This window comes from Neoarius graeffei, chromosome 10 (assembly GCF_027579695.1).
Source record: "Neoarius graeffei isolate fNeoGra1 chromosome 10, fNeoGra1.pri, whole genome shotgun sequence".
Lineage (NCBI taxonomy): Eukaryota > Metazoa > Chordata > Actinopteri > Siluriformes > Ariidae > Neoarius > Neoarius graeffei.
Window position 1 is genome coordinate 74815055 of NC_083578.1, and position 26481 is coordinate 74841535.

A 26481-nucleotide genomic window follows, 5' to 3' on the forward strand; every position below is an offset into this window, starting at 1 on the left:
ATAAGTTGAACAGATGTTAGCTATATTAAACTTTGTCTTGTCAACATTTTGGAAATTGTGTTCACTGAGATATTGTTTAAAATGTTACTTTTCAAAGGGGGTGTACTCATTTACGCTCAGCACTGTGTATAAGTTGGTAATACAACTCTTTATACCTTCTTGTTGATTCTGCTCGTCTCAAACGCACAGGATCGTCCACACCTGTTTGTCTGGCTGCAAGAAAGCTCAACATTCTCACAAATCTCTACATGTAGGATCAATATTAATGTTTATAAACTATAGACCTGTTATACCTATTAACTAGCTAACTGATTAATCATCATCATCTCAATAATTCGTGACTGTTAACCCAATATTCAAGCCGTTTTCTAGTCTGTAGCATACTGCTTTAAATATTGTCTGCAATCGTAATATCTGAAACATCCCCGACTAAAAGAATAATTTTTTTCCCCATTGTCGCAATCTTGTGAGTAGAAGCTGCTATGTTGTTGTAACGTCAGTCAATAACGTAGATAGAACACCACTGAGCTCTATGTAAAATCTGGAGAGCTCATAGGCTTGTCAGAGTGAAGCCAGCTGGTCGCCATCTTACCACTCCCATCGCGGAGCAGAACTGTCATTTAGACTACAGGAAGCTACACAAAATTGGACAACTTATTTATGTGGTTAATGAGGAAAAAATGCCTACGTGTGCAGCAGTGAACTGTTCAAATCGTCAAGTCAAAAGTTGTGGACGGACATTTCATCTGTGAGTATTGAGATATATATTCATCCGGGCAGCATGGTGGTGTAGTGGTTAGCACTGTCGCCTCACAGCAAGGAGGTCCTGGGTTCAAGCCCAGCGGCCAATGAGGGCCTTTCTGTGTGGAGTTTGCATGCTCTCCCCGTGTCTGTGTGGGTTTCCTCCGGGTGCTCCGGTTTCCCCCACAGTCCAAAGACATGCAGGTTAGGCTAATTGGTGGCTCTAAATTGACCGTAGGTGTGAATGTGAGCGTGAATGGTTGTCTGTGTCTATGTGTCAGCCCTGTGGTGACCTGGCGACTTGTCCAGGGTGTACCCCGCCTCCCGCCCATTGTCAGCTGGGATAGGCTCCAGCTTGCTTACGACCCTGTAGGACAGGATAAGCGGCTACAGATAATGAGATGAGATAATGGATGGATGGATGGATGGATGGATGGATATATATCCATCCAGCCATTATCTGTAGCCGCTTATCTTGTGCAGGGTCACAGGCAAGCTGGAGCCTGTCCCAGCTGACTATGGGCAAGAGGCAGGGTACACCCTGGACAAGTCACCAGATCATTGCAGGGCTGACACAGAGACACACAACCACTCACACCTACGGTCAATTTAGATCCACCAATTAGCCTAACCTGCATGTCTTTTGGACTGTGTGGGAAACCGGAGCACCTGGAGGAAACCCATGCAGACACGGGAAGAACATGCAAACTCCACACAGAAAGGCCCTTGTTGGCCGCTGGGCTCGAACCCAGGACCTTCTTGCTGTGAGGCAACAGTGCTAACCACTACACCACCGTGCCGTGTGTATATATATATATATAAATAATACAATATTATATAACCTTTCTCTTTCATATATTTCTTCTTCCTTATATATAAGGAAAAAGAAATAAACTGAAAATCTCTGTAAAAATAATTATAGTTGTAAAAACGAGCCATTCAAAAAATGATCAGAGACTGAACTGAAAAAGAAAGGAATGGGGTAAAATTGAAAAAACAAGACGAGGTAATGAAACGGGGGAAAAAGTCAGGAGATACTTTTCTTAGGGCAAATTTAATCGGATACCACGGTTTAACTCATAAGCCAAATACACGCGATGGGAGTGGTAATATGGCGGCCAGACGGCTTAACTCGTCTTTACAGCGGAATAGATAGTTTTCACATGACGTCACAGAGTCGGGGATTCCCTGGTGGCGGCCATCTTGGAGGGCCAGCTTACCGTACGGGTCACTGAGCACACATTGTAGCGCGCGAGTTACATTCACTTATATATTGTTTACATTTATAGTTACATTACTACTATTTAAAGCTAGCAATGGTGCACACCTGTTGTATTCTAAAATTGAAGTGGGAATGAATTATACAGCGGAGCAAGTGGTTCACAGTGAGAGGTGGATTCTGGGAAAAGCTGACTGGGAAAAATTTAGAGAGGTCAGTGATGCTCTACTGTCCCTAGTAGATACAAATGGAGATGTAGAAGAGTTGTGTTTACAGATTAGTGCTGGCATAGTCGGAGGAGCTACAGCAGCAATCCCTAAAACTAAACCTGGGAGCCTAGGTAGGATTGTCCCTTGGTGGACTAACGAATGTAGAATGGCAATTAAAGCGCGAAATAAAGCGTTTAGAGTGTTGAAGAGAACTCATAATTTTCAGAATCTGGTTTTGTTTAAAAAGGCCCAGGCAAATATGAGGAGAACCATCAGACAGGCCAAGAAAGATTGTTGGAGAAAGTTCTGCGATTCGATAGGGCGGGATACACCAGTGGGGAAAGTATGGGGTATGATAAAGAGGATGAAGGGGAGTGGGAAGCAATATGGATACCCTGGATTGTTAGATGGGGATACTGTAATTACAACCGACATTGGAAAAGCAGAGATTATAGCCCAAACGCTGAGCAAAGTTCATAGCTCTGAAAACCTCTCCCAACAGGAAAGGATGGCAAGAGATGAGACGGTACAGAATCATCAGCAGGAAAGTGTGAGAACAGAGGACAGTACAGATGTGATAGGATGGGAAGTGAGTGCACTGTTCACTATTACTGAACTGAATAATGTTCTTAGGAAGTTAGGCAACTCCTCTCCTGGGGGGGATAGGATATGCTACTCCATGTTGAGAAATCTAACAGATAAGGGAAAAGAAGTGCTATTGGCGCTCTATAATAAGATTTGGACAGAGGGAGTAATTCCAAAAGCATGGAAAGAATCCATCATTATTCCTATTAGGAAACCTGGCAAAGACCCACAAGTCCCAGGTAATTATAGGCCAATAGCTCTAACCTCACAGATGGGAAAGACTATGGAGAAAATGATAAATGACAGAATGAGCTATATAATTGAGTCGAAAGGTTTGATACAGGGCTACCAGAGTGGATTCAGAAGGGGCAGAGGCACAATGGACCCATTAGTGGTCCTAGAGGACGTTATACGGAGAGTGCAGGCAAACAGGGAGAATGTTGTAGCTGTGTTCTTTGATATTGAGAGAGCCTACGACATGATGTGGAAAGAGGGCCTGCTGATTAAGCTGCAAAAAATGGGGTTTAAGGGGAGAACGTTTATCTGGATCAGGGAGTTCCTAACAGCCAGAACCATTAAGGTTAGGATAAATGGTGTATTTAGTCAGAGCTATGCAACTGAAAATGGCATTCCACAAGGAAGCATAGTCAGCCCCCTGTTGTTTGCCATAATGATAAATGGGATTTTTAGCGAAGTAGAGAACCATGTGGAGGTTGCCCTATACGCTGATGATGGTGCCCTGTGGAAAAGAGGGAGAAATCTTGACTATGTGGGCAGGAAAATTCAGCAGGCAGTCACTGCGGTGGAGACATGGGCCATTCGATGGGGCTTCAGAATCTCTGTGCAAAAAACAAAAACAATGATCTTTACTAGAAAGAAGGTGGTGGAAGACATTAAAATCGCAATATCTGGTCTAGAACTGGAAAGGGTTAACTCTTTTAAGTATTTGGGCATGTGGCTAGACCAAAAGCTGTCATGGGCACTGCATATTGATAGTATGTTGGAAAGATGCAAAAAAGTCCTTAATGTGATGCGATGCCTACATGGTACAGATTGGGGAGCAAATAGACTTGCCTTGAGGTCAATATACACTGGCCTAATAAGGTCTGTACTGGATTATGGTAGTTTCATTTATGGCTCAGCAGCCAATACGTTGCTGAAGAAACTGGATGTGGTCCAGAACCAAGCATTAAGGCTGTGTTGTGGTGCCATGAACACCACCCCTGTGGCGGCCATACAAGTTGAGATGGAGGACATGCCCCTTCATCTCAGAAGGGATCAGCCGGCCTCTGTATTTTGGGTAAATCTGAGAGGACATAGAGTTGACCACATAAGCCAGTGTGTATTACAGCCATGTCAAGAAAGGTTGCAGGCACACTCCAGGAGTTATGGTTGGATGATTGGTGAAAGGGTGAAAGGTATGGCTATTGGGGACTTGAAAAATCAGCCCTACTGTGTTTATTCCACCTACTCCGCCTTGGGTTATGGAAGGGGTGCCCACTGATTTCCTGCTGCTGGAAGAAAAACAAGGTGAAGAACTGGATAAATACAGAGTGCAAGAGTATTTAAATGAGAAATATTGGGATGAGGTTAAAATATTCACTGATGCCTCCAAACAAACGGATCAGTTGGGGTTGCATTTGTCATCCCTGAACACAGCACTGAAGTAGGCATGAGAGTCACGGATGACTTAGCCGTCTACACGGCTGAATTAGTTGCTGTGTGGATTGCACTGCAGTGGGTGGAGCGGAATAGGCCTGACAAGGTAGTTATTGCCTCAGACTCCAGTTCTGCGCTGATCAGCATTGATACCTGGCAGTCAAAATCAAGGCAGGATGTAGTGTCCAATATATCACAAGTCTGCAACACCTTGCTAAAAAACGGAGTAAAACTTTCTTTTGTATGGGTACCTGCTCACATAGGAGTAGCAGGCAATGAAATGGCTGATAGCTGTGCCAAAAAAGCTGCCAGCAACAGCAATGTTGAGTTAGAAATGGACTACAGCAAGGCTGAAGTTAAAAGCATAATAAAACGAAAAACTAGAGAATCATGGCAGTCTCTATGGGACAGTGGACATACTGGAAGGCATTTACACAGCATACAAAATAGTATAGGTCGATGTAGATCCTCAAACAGGAGTAAGGGAGAAGAAGACATTCTTTCAAGGATGAGATTTGGGCACACTAGGCTGAACGTCACCCTAGCACTTATGGGAAAGCATGTAGATGGAAGATGTGAGTTTTGTGGTAGCCCAGAATCTGTACAACATGTCATGTGTGAATGTCCTGAATATCAAGCAGAAAGGAACGTCTTAATGGAACAGCTGAGAAAAGAAAAACTAAGTTTGAATATACAGGAACTTTTGAGAGTAAGCTCAGGCCATGTCTGCTATAATTATGTTTTTAAGTTTCTGAGGGATACAGGGCTTATTCAGAGGTTCTAGTGTCACCAATCATTTTCTTTCTCTCTTTTTTTTTTTTTTAGCCACCCAGGTTAGTTATGGAATAGGCTCTTGAACCATAGCCCAGTCCAGCAGGCGGCGGTAATGCACCTCATACGTTAAGTTGCCAACCACCATAAAAATCCAAGAAGAAGAAGACCTGTTGTATTCACGGCTGTCGTAATAGGTCAGATGATGAAGTCAAGCGGAGCTTCTTCCGTAGAAATCTATGGTTTGTTAGATTCAAACGCAAGGATTATCAGCCTTCCAAACACAGCAAAGTCTGCTCCGATCATTTTATAAGTGGTAAGTTGTTTAAATAATCAATTGTGTTTAAGTTTGTTTTTGGAAACCAAAACATCATGTGAACAATCTCTGGAGAATGCCTAACTGGAACCGCTGAGTGTACGTTTACATTGTAATGTACACTTAATATCGCTCGTTTGTCACGTTTCTATTTGAAACTTGTCACTTCACTCACGCAAGGGTCATTTTTTGAAAAACATTTTAGGTCTATTCTGTATGATTTAATGTGTGTTTGGGATGCAAACAGTGCGCCTTTTGGCGGATGCCGCCTGAATCGCGTAGATCCGTTTTTTTTTTTTTTAGGGGGGCGTTGGAGTGTCTGATTGTAATTTCAAAGTAAATTCTGTATTAAAATTACTAAATAAGCAAATCCGTTACAGTCCATGAAACAGGAAGTATAAGGATAAGAAAAAAAAGTTTAAATCGGGAAGCTGCGCACATTTGCGCAGCCCGAGCGGTGTGCAGGACTGCGCAAATGTGCGCAGCTTCCCGATTTAAACTTTTTTCTCATCCTTATACTTCCTGTTTCATGGACTGTAACGGATTTGCTTATTTAGTAATTTTAATACAGAATTTATTTTGAAATTACAATCAGACACTCCTAACGCCCCCCCTAAAAAAACCCGGATCTGCGCGATTCAGGCGGCATCCGCCAAAAGGCGCGCTGTGAATATATAAAGTTGTAAGACAGCCTTTAAAGTTTGATGAAGTCAGTTTCAGGCTTTGGCAGCCCTGCATAGTCACTTGAAAATGCATCTTTGTCCACTTCGTAGCGGTCAATTCCCCCAATCAAGGCCAGTTTGGCTGCATACCGTGTCGTGAGATGTCGTCTAATGTATCTATATACTTCTGTTTGCTTGATTTTGCCGACATTGATCTTTATTTTAGAAAACTGACTATATAATTTCATAAATTCGTCCGAGATAACGTAGCCGGTAGTGGCGATGATCCGTTTTGTTTGCCCTCCAAGATGGCAGCTGGGGGGCGTTCCCCGGAATGCCGTGACGTCAGTGAAAACTATCTATAGGCCATGAGCTCTCCAGATTTTATATCGAGCTCAGTGTAGAAAACGAGATATGATTGGTTAACGCGATTCAAAGCACCAATCACGTGACGTGTTCTTTTGCTGCTTGAGATTCTCAGGCTTGTTCGCATCGGTTCAAGGAGTTTTTGGAGTCGAATACAGTTGGGGTATTCATGGAGTCGATTCGAAGAGTCGATTTTTAATCTCGATTCCAAAGTGAAACAGATGAAGCAATAAATAACATAATGGAAGTAATTAAAATAAACAGTGCAATATTAATGAAGCACATATTGCAAAATTATCATTGACAATTATGACTGTCCTGCCATTTGAACATGTTTCAACATGTAAATTAGAAAGCTAATGCTATCTTGAAGTTAACGTGGATACAAAACGCGTCTTTTTTTGGCGACAATGGTTTAATCCAGTTTGGGTGTAAATGTAAAGAAAACATTACAAAGCTTTGGAATCGACTCTCAGTTCGCAATCGGTGAATCGACTCCTAGTGTTAACGATGCTCAAATCCTTCATGATAGCTGCTGCGCATGTGTGAGAGAGAGAGTTCAATATTAATACGTTGCTAATACTATTCTAGCTAAATTCTACTAAATGTCTGGTTTTTGGTGCAATATCTACATAGGTGTATAGAGGCCCATTTCCAGCAACTATCACTCCAGTGTTCTAATGGTACAATGTGTTTGCTCATTGCCTTAGAAGGCTAATGGGTGATTAGAAAACCCTTGTACAATCATGTTAGCACAGCTGAAAACAGTTTAGCTCTTTAGAGAAGCTATAAAACTGAACTTCCTTTGAGCAGATTGAGTTTCTGGAGCATCACATTTGTGGGGTCGATTAAATGCTCAAAATGGCTAGAAAAATGTCTTGACTATATTTTCTATTCATTTTACAACTCATGGTGGTAAATAAAAGTGTGACTTTTCATGGAAAACACAATTGTCTGGGTGACTCCAAACTTTTGAACGGTAGTGTACATACAGTGTAAACCAACAAACATTGGCTACAAAGCAGCTTTACAGAAATCCAGATGTGGATTTAGATCCCTAATGAGCATGATAGAGGAAACTCTCTCAACATGAGGAAGAAACCTTGATAGTCAGGTGGTACTTGTTTATATTTGGAGGCTACTAAGTCTTGTTTTTGGTAATATACAAGCTCAGATATAAATTCATAAATCTGGACTTGTTGTAATGTTTGTAGGCTGCTGTTTCATAGTTAATTATGCAGGGGAACTTTGCACATAAAAAGAGCCCTGAAATTGGTATAAAGGTATGACATCATTAATATGCAATTATTATATGGGTCTGTCTCAGAAACTGGGTACTGTGGGGGTACCCCACTAAATAGATTCAGTCAATAAACTATATGGTTTTGAATGGTGTTGGTTTTAATTTGAAATAAAATGATGAAAGAAATAATACAAATAAAACTAAATCTTTGATGTGAATACTCTATTCAGAATTTGGGGAAAAGGCCAGAGAAAGCTACATTGTGTGTTTGTAGACCTGGAGCAGGCATACAATAGAGTGCCGAGAGATGAGTTATGGTATGAGAAAGTGTGGAGTGAATGAGAAGTATATTAGAGTGGTGCAAGACATGTATGAGAACAGTGAAACAGCAGTGAGGTGTGCAGTTGGAACGACTGAATGGTTCAAGGTGAAGGTGGGACTTCATCAAGGATCTGCTTTGAGTCCTTTCTTGTTTGCCATAGTGATGGATAGCTTGACAGGCGAAGTGAGTCACCATGGAACCTGATGTTTGCGGATGATATTGTGATATGCGGTGAGAGTAGAAAGGAGGTTGAGCTGGGCTTGGAGAGATGGAGGTATGCATTGGAACGAAGAGGAATGAAGGTGAGCAGTAGCAAAACAGAATACATGTGCATCAATGAGAATGGGGATGAGAGTGTAGTGAAGATGCAAGGAGTAGACGTAAAGAAAGTTGGTGAATTCAAGTACCTGGGGTCAACTGTGCAGGAAAATGGGGGCTGCGATAGTGAGGTGAGAAAGAGAGTGCAGGCAGGGTGGAGCAGTTGGAGAAGGATTTCAGGAGTCATTTGTGATAGGAAAGTCCCAGCAAAAGTGAAAGGGACAGTGGGGCAAAAAAGTATTTAGTCAGTCACCAATTGTGCAAGTTCTCCCACTTAAAAAGATGAGAGGCCTGTAATTTTCATCATAGGTATACCTCAACTATGAGAGACAAAATGAGAAAAAAAAAAATCCAGAAAATCACATTGTCTGATTTTTAAAGAATTTCTTTGCAAATTATGGTGGAAAATAAGTATTTGGTCAATAACAAAAGTTCATCTCAATACTTTGTTATATACCCTTTGTTGGCAATGACAGAGGTCAAACGTTTTCTGTAAGTCTTCACAAGGTTTTCACCCCCGTGGGGACCCGGGGTAGAATAGGTCCCCAGCACCCCCTTGCTGTTCGTAAGAGGCGACAAATGGGGCGACTTGTTTGCCGTGAGTTGCGACCTGTGTCGGTGGAGGAAGAATGCCTGGTTCTTGAGGAATGTGGCTTGTTGCGACTTCCACACATCCAACACAGTGCTTTGGCTCCTACTTCACCTAGACAGGAGGTTGGAAGGGCCCGATCCAATCAATCGGCTGGTCAAAGTTCTCTGGAATATTTTTGGGACCATGCTTTTATTTTCCAGAGACTCTGGCTGAGGGTCAATCGGGTGATACGAACTTTTTTGTTTAATTCACTCGAGTATACCGTCGCTGTATCCTTGATGCATATCTGGTGGAGAACCGCAGCGCTGTGCATCCCCTAGTTGGGCTCCGAGGAGGGTGAGGAGCAGAGACGATGAATGTTTCAATACAAAATATGGCTACTTATCAACCCCATAAGAAAAGATTCATGGATCGAGACTCGGATGATGCTTCTGAAATGGCTTTGATTTACCCCTCCAAATCTAATACTTGGCCTAAATTTATAGTTTTGGAATCTGTGACGCCAGACATGCCCCTCACTAAGTTATCCCCTTTTGCAATTCAGAAAGGAATCTCAGGAATAGCAGGGACTGTCAAGGATGTTAAAAAAATAAGATCCGGTCAAATTTTGATCGAATGCTCTAAAAAATCCCATGCTGACAATCTACTACACTGCAACAGTTTAGGGGGAGTCCCAGTGCGGGCCCTCCCTCATCCCCATCTGAACAGTTGCAAAGGCGTAATCCGCACTAGGGATCTCCATGATATGGAAGAAGACAATATAGTCACAGAATTAAAAGATCAAGGAGTGACTCATGTGAAGAGGATAACCATAAAAAGAGATGATAAAATCATTAAAACTGGTACTTATATCCTGACATTCAAACTCCATGATCTTCCTGGAAAACTCCTGATTGGGTATTTAAGTGTACAAGTGGATAAATATATCCCTAACCCTTTGAGATGCTTTAGCTGTCAGAAATTTGGCCATGGCTCTGCAAGTTGTAAAAATAAACCAGTTTGCTGTACATGTGGTGAAGATGGCCATGAACTGATTTGTACAAGACCACCCAAGTGCTGCAATTGTCAAGGAAACCATCCAGCCTCATCAAAGGTCTGCCCAGTCTGGATAAAAGAAAAAGAAATTCAAAGAATTAGGGTTACAAAGAAAATAAGTTATCCACAAGCAAGAAAGGAGGTGGAAGGGTTTTGTGGATACAAGTTCCAGCAGTCCTTTGCCTCTGTTGTAAAACCCACCATGAAGGAAATTGACTGTCAAACAGACTTCACCTGGATGTATAAGGATAAACCACAATTGATCAGTGGAAATAAATCTTCATCAACCTCCAGTAAAAACAAAACAAACTCCCAAACTTCGGCCATGTTGGAATCATCCCAACCGTCAAAAGAAAAAAGAAATCAACTACTAATTCTTCCCAACCTAAATTGAGTCAAGTCAGGAATGGAAGTTCTATGGATGTGGAAATGAAGGAACCCTCAACCCATCGCAGCCGGAGCTTCTCCCCCAAAAGTAGGAGCAAAGGTCCTGTTCCAATCTTCCCCACATGACCATAACCAACCATATTATTCAATGGAACTGTCGTGGTTTTAAAGCCAATTTTTCTGAGCTGCAGCGACTAGCTGCTCTTTTTAATCCTTTGGCCTTCTGTCTTCAAGAGATATACCTAGCTCTAAGCCACACTATGACTTTAAAGAATTATTCAATGCTTAATGCTTATGGTCCAAATGTTCAGCGTCCCTCTGGTGGGGCAGCTATATTAGTGCGAAATGACATAATTCATAGTCATCTTGTAGTCACTACCCATCTACAAGTAGTTGCAGTACGACTAACACTTCATAAGGTAGTTACCTTGTGTTCAATCTATATTCCACCTGATGTCACAGTAACCCTGCAGGACCTGGACAATTTATTGGCACAATTGCCTCCTCCATATATGTTTTTAGGAGATTTTAATGCTCATAATCCTGCATGGGGAGGGACCTCCTCAAATGCTAAAGGCAAGGTTATGGAGACTTCATTACTAAAACTGACTTATGTCTCTGGAATGATGGATCTTTTACCTATTTACATCCAGGCCATGGCACATACTCAGCAATTGATCTATCCATATGTGATCCTGACCTTTTTCTTGACTTTTCCTGGCGACCACTGGATGACTTATGTGGGGGTGATCATTTCCCCCTGATCATGTCATCAACTGATACAGATGCACAGTTCAGACTTCCAAGGTGGCAACTTCAAAAAGCAAACTGGAGTCTCTTTCATTACCGTTGTGATGTCCTACTGGGTCACGTGCCCCAAGATATTGACAATCCAGTTGATCACTTTACTAAAACGTTGATCTCTATTGCAGAGGAAGCTGTCCCAAAAACTTCAGGAAAGCCCCACCGCAGGTCAAACCCATGGTTTAATGATGATTGTAAAAAGGCCATTGATGCCCGGAAAAAGGCAGAGAGGGTATTCAACAAGCACCCAACAACAGCAAATCTCACCAGATTGAAAATTGCACGAGCCCAAGCACGTAGAACTATGAATGATGCAAAATCACAAAGCTGGAGACAGTATGTTTCAAGCCTTACAAGGGATGCATCCTCAAAAAAAGTCTGGAGTTTTATTAGAAAGATGAAAACTAAAGGGGGAACTGCAAGAGTTCAACATCTAAAATGTCACACAGGTCTTTTGACATCCAAGCAAGACATTGCTGATAAACTTGCAGAGACATTTGAAAAGAATTCCTCTGTGGAAAACTGCAATCCTGAATTTCAAGCCATGCGCAGAAAGGAGGAGGCCAAAGCCCTGAATTTCTTATCAGACAACACCGAACCATACAACCAGCCATTCTCTATGGATGAACTCCTATGCGCCATAAGAAACTGTCATGACACTGCAATGGGCCCTGATATGATTCATTATCAATTCTTGAAACACTTACCGTCCATTGTGCTATTTCATCTCCTCGCAATATTTAATGGGATTTGGGAATCAGGAACAATACCTGAGTCCTGGAAGACAGCATTTGTGATTCCCATTCCAAAACCCGGCAAAGATCATACTGATCCCACCAATTACTGTCCTATTGCATTAACCAGCTGCCTATGCAAAACTATGGAAAGAATGGTGAATAAAAGACTTGTGTGGATGATCGAGTCAGAACGACATTTGAGTGCATTTCAATGTGGCTTCAGGCAAGGAAAGAGCACCATGGACCATCTTATTAGATTGGAGGCCTATATACGGGATGGATTTGTCAAAAAGGAACATGTTATAGCAGTGTTTTTTGACCTTGAAAAGGCATACGATACTACTTGGAAATATGGCATTTTAAGGGACTTGTATTACATGGGGTTCAGAGGTCGTCTGCCCATTTTTATCTCAAATTTTTTGTCTAATAGATTTTTTCAAGTTCAATTGGGTACAACTTTCTCAACACCACACTTGCAAGAACAAGGAGTTCCCCAGGGAAGCATCCTTTCAGTCACTCTATTCAGTATTAAAATCAATAGTATCGTGAAGGAAATCAACCCAAATCTTTTTTGCAGTTTGTATGTTGATGACCTCTGTATTTGCTATAGAGGAAAATACATGAGTATAATCGAAAGGCAACTCCAGCTGTGCATAAATAAAATCAGCAATTGGTCCATTGAAAATGGCTTCAAATTCTCTAAGTCCAAGACTGTTTGCACTCATTTTTGCCAACTTCGAGCTTTACACCATGACCCATTGCTGTATATGGAAGGTGCCACAATCCAAGTTGTGAAAGAGGTTAAATTCCTTGGTCTGATACTTGACAATAAACTATCCTTTATTGCACATATAAAGACTCTTAAAAAAAGATGTTTTAAATCTTTGGACATTTTAAAGGTACTGGCAAAGACAAAGTGGGGGGCAGAGTGGACTATACTGCTACACCTGTATAGAGCACTTGTGAGATCCCGTTTGGATTATGGCAGTATTGTCTATGGATCAGCAAGACAATCTTACATTATGATGCTGGATACTGTTCACCACCAAGGTTTAAGACTGGTCCTAGGGGCCTTTAGAACCTCTCCAGTGCAGAGTCTTTATGTAGAAGCAAGAGAACCATCCCTTAAATTGCGACGCTTGAAACTTGCACTTCAATATGCAGTCAAAATCAAAGGGAACAGAGATAACCCGGCATACCCCACTGTCTTTCAGCCACAGTATTTGGACTTTTATGAAGCCAGACCGCGGTCTATCAGACCTTTCGGATTAAGAATTAAACCTTTCCTTCAGGATCTGAATGTTGACCTGGATGGACTAACATCCTCTTCCCTTTGTTCCATTCCCCCTTGGACCTTGAGAAAACCTGTAATTGTGCAGGACCTGAGTCACAGAAAGAAATCTAACACACACCCAAACGAGTACCAAAGTTGCTTCCTTGATGTAAGACAGCACTTCCCTTTGCACACTCCGATCTATACTGATGGCTCAAAAACTGATACCTGTGTGTCCTCAGCAATGGTAGTCACCTCTAATCAGTGTGGAATACGCATCCCAAATCTGTGCTCAATTTTTACAGTCGAAGCCCAAGCCTTGCTCTTAAGTCTTGAATACATTGAAGAGTCCAAACTGCAAAAAGCCTTGATTTGCACAGATTCTAGATCATGCCTACAGGCATTGGAGTTCTTAAAGACTGACCACCCTCTTATTGTCAACATACTTGAAAAAGTGGAATACCTAACTAAAATCAATATGGACATTATTTTTTGTTGGGTCCCTGGCCATGTGGGTTTGACTGGTAATGAAAAAGCAGATAATGCTGCTAAAGGAGCCCTGAATGAAGAGATTTCTGAATGCCAAATCCCTGTCTCTGATATCAGACCTGTTCTTTCTTCCTACAAAAGTGACAAATGGCAAGCTGATTGGACTAACTGTGTTGGTAACAAGCTGAAAGAAATATGCATTAATGTGAAACAAGTGACTATTCAATCTTTTTCATGTAGACATGACCAAGTTGTCTACACAAGGGGTAGAATTGGACACTCTAGACTAACACATGGTTTTCTGTTAACTGGAGGTGAACCTCCACTTTGCGATCTTTGTGATGATCTCTTATCAATTAAGCACATTTTGTCTTGCCCTGCTCTTAGAATACAAAGGCAGAAGTTTTTTAAAGAAAGCACAATGATAGATATTTTTAATAAGGTTCCACCTTTAAAGGTTTTAAACTTTTTGAAGTGCATTGATGTATACAAACGTATTTGATGTATTTATTTATTTATTTCATTATTGGTTTTAATTTTATGTGATATTTATTACCTGTATTGGCCATGAAATAGCCATAGATGCTTAAATGGCAATAAATGTAAATAAACAAACAAACAAATCACAAGGTTTTCACACACTGTTGCTGGTATTTTGGCCCATTCCTCCATGCAGATCTCCTCTAGAGCAGTGATGTTTTGGGGCTGTCTCTGGGCAACATGGACTTTCAACTCCCTCCAAAGATTTTCTATGGGGTTGAGATCTGGAGACTGGCTAGGCCACTCCAGGACCTTGAAATGCTTCTTATGAAGCCACTCCTTCGTTGCCCAGGCGGTGTGTTTGGGATCATTGTCATGCTGAAAGACCCAGCCATGTTTCATCTTCAATGCCCTTGCTGATGGAAGGAGGTTTTCACTCAAAATCTCACGATACATGGCCCCATTCAGTCTTTCCTTTACACGGATCAGTCGTCCTGGTCCCTTTGCAGAAAAACAGCCCCAAAGCATGATGTTTCCACCCCCATGCTTCACAGTAGGTATGGTGTTCTTTGGATGCAACTCAGCATTCTTTCTCCTCCAAACATGACAAGTTGAGTTTTTACCAAAAAGTTCTGTTTTCATCTGACCATATGACATTCTCCCAATCCTCTTCTGGATCATCCAAATGCTCTCTAGCAAACTTCAGACGGGCCTGGACATGTACTGGCTTAAGCAGGGGGACACGTCTGGCACTGCAGGATTTGAGTCCCTGGCAGCGTAGTGTGTTACTGATGGTAGCCTTTTGGCCCTTTTCCACTACCCTTTTTCAGCTCACTTCAGCCCGACACGGCTCGCGTTTCGACTATCCAAAAACAGCACGACTCAGCTCGCTTCAGCCCTGCTTAGCCCCCAAAACTCGCACCGTTTTGGAGTGGGGCTGAAGCGAGCCAAACCGAGCTGAGTGAGGCTAGGGGCGTGAGCAGACACTCCCCTGCGCGCTGATTGGTGAGGAGGAGTGTCCACACACGCCCCGCGAGCACGCTGGGATCTGTAAACACCGTAAACCCGGAAGAAGGAGAATTACGAATTACGAGAATTATGAAGCCTTATGCGCCTCGCCTCATCTATACGCTCTTGCCAGTATCTGTTGCCGTTGTCTGTGACAACAAGCCACAGCACCAAGACCAGCAACACTAACGACTCCATGTCCTCCATGTTTATTGTTTACTCTCCAGGTTGTGAGACTACCGCTTAAAAGCTCACTGATGTCACTGTTTGCGCCGCCTAACGACATCACCTGACGTCCACCCAATGTGTCCACCCACTTCCAGCCAGCACGGTTCAGCGCGGTTGTAGTCGAAATGCAACTCCAACAGCCCCACTCGGCTCGACTCAGCCCGACTCAGCACGGCACGGCTCAGCCGCGTTGGTAGTGGAAAAGCGGCATTTGTTACTTTGGTCCCAGCTCTCTGCAGGTCATTCACTAGGTCCCCCCCGTGTGGTTCTGGGATTTTTGCTCACCGTTCTTGTGATCATTTTGACCCCACAGGGTGAGATCTTGCGTGGAGCCCCAGATCGAGGGAGATTCAGTGGTCTTGTATGTCTTCCATTTTCTAATAATTGCTCCCACAGTTGATTTCTTCACACCAAGCTGCTTACCTATTGCAGATTCAGTCTTCCCAGTCTGGTGCAGGTCTACAAGTTTGTTACTGGTGTCCTTTGACAGCTCTTTGGTCTTGGCCATAGTGGAGTTTGGAGTGTGACTGTTTGAGGTTGTGGACAGGTGTCTTTTATACTGATAACGAGTTCAAACAGGTGCCATTAATACAGGTAACGAGTGGAGGACAGAGGAGCCTCTTAAAGAAGTTGTTACAGGTCTGTGAGAGCCAGAAATCTTGCTTGTTTGTAGGTGACCAAATACTTATTTTACCGAGGAATTTACCAATTAATTAATTAAAAATCATACAATGCGATTTCCTGGATTCTTTCCCCCATTCTGTCTCTTATAGTTGAAGTGTACCTATGATGAAAATTACAGGCCTCTCTCATCTTTTTAAGTGGGAGAACTTACACAATTGGTGGCTGACTAAATACTTTTTTGCCCCACTGTAAGATGTATAAGACAGTAGTGAGACCAGCTGTGATGTATGGATTGGAGACTGTACCCTTAAAGGGGAAGAAAGGGCAATATATAGAGTAAATATAACAATAAAACACACATTGATGAACCTTATTCAAGACTTACAAAAGTTTTTTGTTCTAAGGTTGAAAAGTTAGTGTTTTGAAAGTAGCTCGAGCAAACTATATTTTCACAGTTTGAACAGGCTGCCATGATATTAATTTTATCCAATCAGAATGCACGTTCATTTTCTCTGCGTAACACTTATGACGTATGTATGTGCCCAGTTGTAAATAAACAATATGGCTCATTGAGGTTGGAAATACCTGTTTCTGCCTCTTGCGACGATTTCGCAAGTCCACGGGTGGCGCCTATCTCATTGCAGCAAATAAATTCTGCTGGACTCGTGAGCAACTCCACGTTACATTTTCCGCACGAGCACCACGCCGTGTCACCTGCACGCAGACGCTCTGGTCAGTATCGGTTTCATCCTCGCCGGGGTGTTCTGTAAAGCCTACTGCGCATGCGCAGAACAATATTGCGTGAAATACTCACCGATTTTCTATCAGCCCAGCTGATCGGTAGGACAAAACTACTGTTGAATTTTCCTACCCTCCTGGATTTTGCGCATGCACAGTAGGCTTGGTAGGACAAATCCAAGAGGTAGGATAACTTTACAGAACACCGTCATCCGAGCTTTCTTCTCTTATTTCATCATCACCAGAGTCGAGAGTACCTCTCCTAGGTTCAAACTGGTACCCTTCTAAGCCATAGCCTGCTTGCAGTGTGTCTTGCGGGATCTCTTCGTACGATTCGACAGAGCTGTCGCTTTCACTTGATGCGCCCAACGCCATGATTACCCGCTTCTCTCCTAGCGCAGTGGGTAGGGCTGATGTCACAGTCTTTTAAAAATGGCGACTCTTGTGCGGTTTAGCGTACCGACAATTATTTTACAATTACCAAGATATTTCGTTGTTTTCTAGTACATAAATTTGATAGAATACTTAAGAATACGTTACTTTGTCACATCAGCAACCGTATATATTATATTTTCTACCCCTTTAACGAAGAGACAGGAGGCAAAGTTGGAGGTGGCAGAGTTGAGGATGTTAAGGTTTGCGATGGGAGTGACAAGGTTGGACAGGATAAGAAACGAGCACATCAGAGGGACAGCACATGTGGAGAGCTTGGGAATTAAAGGAACAGTCCACCGTACTTCCATAATGAAATATGTTCTTATCTGAATTGAGACGAGCTGCTCCGTACCTGTCCGAGCTTTGCGCGACCTCCCAGTCAGTCAGACTCGCTGTCACTCCTGTTAGCAATGTGGCTAGGCTCAGCATGGCCAATGGTATTCTTTGGGGCTGTAGTTAGATGTGACCAAACTCTTCCACGTTTTTCCTGTTTACATAGGTTTATATGACCAGTGACATGAAACAAGTTCAGTTACACAAATTGAAACGTGGCGATTTTCTATGCTATGGAAAGTCCGCACTATAATGACAGCGCATTGATACGGAGCTCAGATATCAATGCGCTGCTGAAACGCGCAGAAGGTGTTAGTACGCCTGTCATTATAGTGCGGACTTTCCATAGCATAGAAAATCGCCACGTTTCAATTTGTGTAACTGAACTTGTTTCATGTCACTGGTCATATAAACCTATGTAAACAGGAAAAACGTGGAAGAGTTTGGTCACATCTAACTACAGCCCCAAAGAATACCATTGGCCATGCTGAGCCTAGCCACATTGCTAACAGGAGTGACAGCGAGTCTGACTGACTGGGAGGTCGCGCAAAGCTCGGACAGGTACGGAGCAGCTCGTCTCAATTCAGATAAGAACATATTTCATTATGGAAGTACGGTGGACTGTTCCTTTAAGCTAAGAGAGATGAGACTGAGATGGTATTGGCACATCCTGAGAAGAGATGCAGAGCATGTTGGAAGGAGAATGTTGAGGATGGAGCTGCCAGGCACACGAAAACGAGGAAGGCCAAAGAGGAGATACAGGGATGTGGTGAGAGAGGGCATGAAAGTGGCAGGTGTGGTAGAGAAGGATGCGGAAGACAGGGCACACATGCAAACTCCTCACCTTTCAGCGAAATTCGCTGTTTTGGTCCCAAAATAGGTCACTTGTGTGAATCGTGTAGATCCGAAGAGTTTGTTTTTTTTTTGGGGGGGGGGGTAGGCAGGCTACAACGTTCTTGTTGCCAAACATTTCACTTACAAGGTTTACAGCCAATTGAGAAACAGTAACACGCGCTTCTTTTCCATTGGAGTTCTGATCAAGCTGGTGCGGATCCCACTGCTGGTTGCCAGTCCTCGCTTACGAATATTCCACAGATTCAGACCGCAAAGTCACCTTTTTATAGAGAGAGCTGGCAACCTCATCTCGCGACTGGATCTGAACATACCAATGGAATGGTTTCCAGCGCGCTCGGGGGTGAATAACTGGAAAAGTCGTTGGATTTTGTTGCTGTTACGTGTTGAGGCAAGTCTTTTACAGTGCCAGAAATGTGTACATAAATGTAACTGTCTAATATGTTTTAACATACGTGCTGAAATCAAGTTTAAGACATAACGTTAGCTTGCTCCATAAGACGGCTACAGATGTAAATACCAGCTGCTATAGCTTACTGTCGCCAGATATGAGAGATATGAAAACGAACACATGATCAGCTCAGTGGTGTGGTATAGAGAAATTCCCTCTTCACAATGGATGGTTTTCAAATAGTTTTTTTTTCGAGAGCTAGAAAGCGGACAGGGTGTTTTTTCTCCTAAAAATAAGCACCAAGCGTCTTTTCAAATCCCCATGACAACCGCTTGTTCTAGCTTGCTCTGGCTGTAGAACGCAAGCAATGCAGGGTTTCCCATACATAGACCAGTGTGTTGCGCAGTGCCACACAGACTCGCGATTTAAAAAAAAAAAAATTCCCAATCGAAACAATGTCTGCCTCGCGCATATGACGGAGCGCACGAGAGAGCGCATATGACGGAGTGCACGAGACAAAGAGCATTCTGATTGGGTTACTCAGCAAAATAAGCCAATCAGCCTTCAGTGTGGGCGGGCTTCTTTTTTCTCGAGGACCGAAGTTTTCAGCTGAGTCAGTGCGGCCTACAGGATCGGCATGGCAGAGAGCGCGTGCGCCCCAAAATACAAAACCCACTTCAGCTCAGGTTACACAAAAGAATCTCCCTGCCTGATAATCTCCCTAGTCTGGCTAACGCGTCTGCAAAGCTCTACGAGCTATTGGTCTGGCCAAGATATTAAGCCCAACCGTTTCCCAAAGTGCGTGGTTGACCCACCTCCCTGAAGTGCCTGTTTGCTACTGGTCGAAGCCAGAAAAGGCTGTGACGAAGCTTAAACCAATCACATCACTCTTTCCTCTGACGTATGTGACGCGACGGTAAACTGGTAGATTAAACCATAGATATAGACCCTTTTCAGTCACGTGACCTTCGTAAACACGACCACCATTTTGGACATGTAGCGGACTTCAGCTCGAATTGGTTTGAATGCGAGGAAGGGGACAAACAGAGAACATACAAGAAAAAGGAGCGAGTTGCAGAAAACACCTTCGCTATCCAGCGACCATTTACAGGGCGAGCAGAGGGAGAGGTATCTTCAAAAATTGAGGTTAGCAGGCTTAGAGAGCGACGCTTATCTGCTTCCGCCTGGATTGTTTACAGACGTACAGAAATAACGGTTTATGGCACAGACCCTTTCGGTTTTTGCTCATCTAGCTGCTACAATGACTGCTTAAGGCCAATTTATGCTGACAGCCCAGGCCTCTGCATGCTCGTGCGACAAGGCTTTCGCAGATAGCTTTTCGCAGACAGTTGTAACTTATTGTTGAGCGGGGATAATAGGCGTGCGCGATGTTATTCACCGGCACAACGAAAGGGGGCGCGAAGTCGCTAGGAGTAGTTGGTGGGTGTGGTTAGTGGAGTGTTTATCCTCCGGTTACTTATAATGACTAGAACTTTTTTTTTTTTTATAATGACTAGAACTGGAGTCGTATAGATGTACGTACTTCCTCACTTCCTCAATCAACCGCTCTTCGTGCTGCTCCATCTTCGCTCGTGTTTTTAAAAATGCCGGTCGTGAAAACAAACCAAACCGGGAAAGTAGGGAAGCAGAAGTGCGTGTACAGTGGATGTAGAGTGGACCAATCAGAGCCCTCTTGTCTGCGGCGCTGTCTGCGAGGCGTCTGCGGTGGTCACAATTTTTGGGAGGTGCGCGCAGAGCGTCTGCGAAGGTGGGGGGGCTACGCAGACACTGTCTGCGACGCTATCTGCGAGGACTGGGTTGTCAGCATAAATTGGCCTTTAGACTGCAACAATAATACCTAACACACATTTAAGTATCCGTCGTAAAGACGTGAAACTCGTCGAGTGACGAGTGTGTTCATTGATAAGCTAACATAATCTAAAAGTAGACATACCATCACACTGCCCTGGCGCTGTGTACAGTTTACCTTCTATGGTTTGTGCACTCACTATTTGCCATTGCTTTCTCCAACCGTTGTTACAGATTAAAGGGAACGGCCTGGATTTAAGAGACAAATACATGTTCCTCTTGTTTTGAACACTTATTTGTAGGCAGTGCTTAATTTGTAAAGTGGGAGGTCCCGGAGCGCAGAGGATGAGCGGCTCCGGTGCGGAAAAAAAGAGGGGGAGGGGGGCGCGGTGCTGCGCTTCTGGGCATGTTTTGTAATAACACTGCAAATTAAGTTCATCTGCAGATATTTTGTGGATGTCGTTTCATGAGAGAAATCACCAAGACAGATATCAAAATCAGACATTAACACTAAATAAACTTGCTTTTTTTTAATTTAATTATTTGTTGTTTTTTTTGTTACATAGTCAAAAGAGGTGTCGGATCACCGGATCCAGTGTAAATAGCTGCCGGAGCCAACGCCCGAGGTTCCGGGGCGCGCTCCGGCTTGCTCCCCCTCAAACTAAGCGCTGTTTGTAGGACACTGCCTCTGATCTGTCCTACAGTCTACCAACAGCAAAGGAACACAACGCTAGCTAATGTCGTTAGCTAATAGCTACTACAGAAGAACAAAGAGGTTACAATGGGGTTATTTTAGCCTATTTGGTTACACACTTGCCGCCACAGAATGTTAACAGCAATGTAATGCCTTTTCTGGCTAATTTTATTCGTCTTACCTCCAACAAAGTGGTCACTGCACAAGCGCTGGTATGCCGAGGGCTGCCAATCTTTCCTGTTTATGGCCGCTATCCATCTTCTCTGTCGGTCAGCATCTACCGGGATCCGATAAAATGATAACCCTTGCCTTGTTTGTTGATGGTTACTACATCCAGGTGCACAACAATATAGTGGCATGATGGAAGTCTTGCTGAAAATAAACACTTTCTTTGCTGACGTTCCTCAATGCTGGCTGTGGTAAACTACTGGTAGTACATGTCCAAAATGGCGGCTGCGTTTGTCGTGACGTCACGTGAAAAGGGTCCATACGTAGAAGACTAGATGCCTCGTCCCCGTTGCCCGTCAATGAAGTCGAACGTCCGCACATGGCGGCCATCTTACCTCAGACAGCTGGCTTACCCATTACATTGTGTTAGTAGCGATATGTACTTTTCAGATGACCGTAACTTCCTCAAATTTCAATCGATATTCAAACGGTTTGGTTTGTTATAAAAAAAAAAAAAAAAAAACGGAAGTATGTATTTATGATATTAATGATGAATAATCATTTTATGTTTTAAAAAAATACATGCTGAAATTCCTATGCTTGAGAAGCCTAACACTGCATACTTATGGATAACTGCGGCCTTAGGACAAATAACCATACAATTTATTTCCAATTTTTAGTGAAAATCTTTTTACATGTGATAGGGCCGTAGGGGAAGCTAAAGTTAAATAAACAGCTTACTCACTTCTGAAACTTCAGAAATACTTCATCCACCTCAAAAACCTAATGCACTCACATCATAGCAAAATAACAAATGTAAACTCACATCATAGCATAATAACAAATGCACTGCCCGAGTAAGTAATAGTATAAAACAGTGACAGCAACTCACGGTAGTTTGTGACAAAAAAAAGCATTTAATTAATCACATGTGGTTATACTTCCAAGGATAAAAAGATATCTTTACATTTACAAAAAGAACATTCAAAGCTGATTATCATGTCAAAGTCAATATGTGTTAGCACAGAAGATTGAAATTTCATTTGACTAGGCTCCAATGTGCAGTTAAAATAAAACTAAACATACTGATATAAACATCTACAATTAAAACACACATCATCTTGTCATCAAAGTCAGTACTTTGATTTCCTGTAAATCATAATGTGAGTGCTGTGCTTGCATAAGTCTTCATACCCCTTGAAAATTTTTATACTGTATATTTGGCTAATGTCCTTTAAACAGTACTGCTTTGTTGTGCTTCTGTCTCATGCTGTTGTTCTGGAAGGAAAGGGTTGTCATCTTGGCAATGTGGTGGAGTCTAAGCTTAAAAAATAGGGACACAACCAGTGTTTTTAATTAACCAACCCGAAAATGAAAACCATGTGCAAGTGCAACTTCAGTTATTGAAAATATTATCTCATGACCTTCCATGTAAAATTACTTGGTGCTACGAGCTAGCCTAGCATGAAACACAACTTTGACTAAAAGCTGCAGTAAGTCGTTTTTGAAGAGAAAAGGTACGATTTTAGCATGTTCAAGCACCCAGAATTACAACCACATTAATAGTGTTTTAAGAAATCAAACCATTTGTATATACGTCAAAATTTCAGCGAGATAAGAGTATAAACATTTAAGCATCTCAATGGTCTTACCTCAGTGTACCGCAAATTCTGTGGTAAGATGGCCGCCCTGTGCGGACGTCCTGGAATACGTGGTGAGGCATCTAGTCTTCTATGTATATCTATGGATTAAACCATAGACATCCTATTAAACTCTTACCGAAGCCGGTCAGGAGCAAGGCGAAAACGTCCTTCCTTTCAATAAATACCTCCAGGGCTGCTCTTTGCTCCGTTTTCAATGAGAACTTCCCGTTGAATGCTTTCAATACAGCATTCGTGAATGAAGCGCTTCCGGCATAGATTCTGTAAACAATCTATGGCTTCCGGTCGCAGTTCTACTACGTCACTGCCTTGAACATGCCTCTACCCAGGGCCGTTGGAGATGCTTAAAGTTGATTGGTTCCCGATTTTTCGGGAGCTTGGAAGAGCTGTAGATAGCCTGCCTGGCCAGACTAAGCTAGCAACAGGCCCTCGTGTTGCGTCACGCTTAGGATGGGCGGGCCCAGGCTATAATCTCCCTGCCTGATAATCTCCCTGCCTGATAAGGGTCAACAATAATGACAGTTTCGCACGATGTACTGTTTGCAGCAGTGGTTTCAGCATTGCCCATGGTGGCTTAAATGATTGTAAAGGACATGTTGAGGTGAGGAGTGTCATTTCATGTGCATTATATTTAGGTCTACAACAGGCTGTCATGAAAAGACCAAATTTACTGAAGATTTCCATAAAGTAACAATGTATGAATATATATCACACATACGTCATATACAAGTGTGTATCTTTTTATAAATGAGGTTAGCTTATCTAATGTAGTATGTTGGGGAGAATCATAGTATCGTATCTATATTTCTGATAAAATTTTAGGTATGATACCGTGTATAATTCTCCTACTTGTTGCTCATTTCATAGGGGGATGGGGGGAATTGCTGGCATGTGCTGTGCGGGAGCGTCTGCCCAAATTTTTTAGGCCGAGATGAACTTATAGTTTATTTAAAAAAAAAAAAAATCCAATATGTAATGCCCATTGTACACGCCTGTTCTTTAATTCAAAATCACCATCTCGATCTTCAAATTGACTGTATGGTATGTGGTATGGTATATTACACAACATCCTGTCCAGATAAAACCTAGTTAGTACACACAACAGTTGAAAGGGAAGTGATGAGTGATGTTGAATGTTGCCTGCTTAATACTGGTTGCAATTTTTTTTGTAACGTATACTACGAAATGTACTTTTGCGCGCGTGCCGTGTGTCCGTGCGCCCTTCTCACCCCTGACCAGTTTGCATGCCTGTAAGCGGCTACAGATAATGGATGGATAGAATTTAACTTGCTTCCCAGCCAATTCATACTTCAAAGAAGACGGCTCATTTTATACAAGTCTTTTCTTACTCCAGCACGTTGATACATTGTACTGAGTTAGGGCCAGGGTGCTCATCCTCAAGTTCCATACTGCGGCCTTGTGGCTTAACCATATTCACAAACATACAGATTACAGTGTGTAGCATGAGATGATAGCAGCCCTGGGTGAATCAATCATTGGCTGGGTGAGAGAAGACCGTCATCATTGGCAGTAAGTGCTTTGAAGGTCTAAATAAAAACAAAAGAAGTAAAAAGCTGGGGGGGGGGGGGGGGGTTTCCCCTGAAATGTAATTGAGTAAAAGTATTCTGTTTTATTAATAGTAAAGGATTTGAAATGCTAATAAAAGATAGAAACTACGTGTGTGTGTGTGTCCACATCATTCCTATTAGACTTTGTGATATATATTGCTTAGCCCAAAGTCGAGTTATCAGTAGATATTAGATTTTAGCTTTCCAATCTAACATAATGAGCAGACAGACAATGACCAGAGATACGTAATGCTGCTGTTGTTAAAAAAAAAAAAAAACTCCAGTATATCAGAGAGCTTACATGCCACAGCACTATTTTGCTCTGCTTTATTACATTTTCTTTTTGAACTTACTATTACAAAATAAAACTTGCTGGTTGTTGTGTCCTATTAAGAGCAAAGAATCATTGAATTAAATGATTTTCATCCTTTCAGTTTGTAGCAAATTGACCCACTGCAGTCCCCCCACTTCTAAGTGCCCTACATATTCTTTACAACAGTAGGTTCATGTTTATGTTCACTCATGTTTGTGTGCTTCAGGTTGTCCTGGGCCCTCTGATCACCATCGCTCTAAAGATCTCAAGCATCCATGAGCGGACAGGACGTAGAGGCCCCACCGTGATCACCTGATCAGAACGCCAAGATGCAGGAAAGGGGCCAAATCATGAGACGGCCTTCTTCTAGGATCCGCTCTCCATGTCTTCCTCACGGTCTTTCACAGCCTCGCTATTAATTTTCCCCTCATGAAGCCATGACTGCCTCTTGCTAGTCTGCACAACGTCTCACTATTTACACTGTGTATGATTTTTGCTGCTGTTTCACAGACGAAACAAATATATTCTTTCTCTTTGCATTTGAGAGAGAGAAAGAGTAGTTATTCCTTTTTATACTGCCCCTTTACCCATGTGAATCATTAAAATGTCTCTTTCACACTACATTTCTGCCACAGTTTTATTCATGTAGAAACCAGTGCAGTGTTTTGGTTGTTCTGGTTTGTTCCAGAGTTCAACTGAGGTAACTGCCCATTTTTATGGTCACTCTTATTACAGTTGAACATAATGCACTGTTCCATCCAGACATTTACTGCTGTTGTAGCTCACAAAAACAAATCAGTCAGAACTATACAACATGCTTGTGGTACGTCCTTAAAGCTGAACGTCTGTCTATGAATTTAAACTCAATATATAGCCAGAGCTTTATAGCAAATGAAAGAGAATTACCACTTTGTTAAATCCCCCCCCCAAAAAAAAAGAGTGCACCTTTAATTCTCAAATACCAGTTTGTATGAATATCACAGACATTATGGTGTGTAGTGTAGCATGAATAAACTATTTTTTTTTTTGAGTGCCATAATTTGTAGTGTGGAATAAAATAATCATGTGAAGAACTGCAACTGAATGAATGTATTGCTTTCATTAATTTACAGCTCAAACCTTTGGTATGTGTCAGTGCTGAACACTTCGAACATGAAGGACAAAACTGTATTCAGTTCAATGTGTAAGAGGGAGCAATTACATTTAACCACTCCAAGTTTAGGAGCATATTTTACGAATGTAATATGAAATCTTGGAAAATTTTAAAATGAAGGTCAAAAATGCAAAGCGTTTCCTGGGGAAGCATGTTTTTGTAACTTTTTCATTATAGATTGTGGCCTGCAATCACTGGGTTTTGTTTATTTGTTTTTGTAAGGCTACCACTATACCACTTTGTGAATGTGAATTTTTGATCAGTGCTCCAAGTGATGGAAAACTAACTTTTGATCGAG

At 42.4% G+C, this 26481-nt stretch overlaps 1 long non-coding RNA gene across 1 annotated transcript; it reads left to right on the forward strand.

Moving 5' to 3' along the window:
- The first annotated feature begins 5340 nt into the window (after positions 1 to 5340).
- On the forward strand, positions 5341 to 26109 carry LOC132892606 (uncharacterized). The gene is made up of 2 exons (XR_009655468.1): positions 5341 to 5500; positions 25257 to 26109. It is a non-coding gene; the product is annotated as an uncharacterized LOC132892606 (long non-coding RNA).
- Positions 26110 to 26481: the final 372 nt, after the last annotated feature.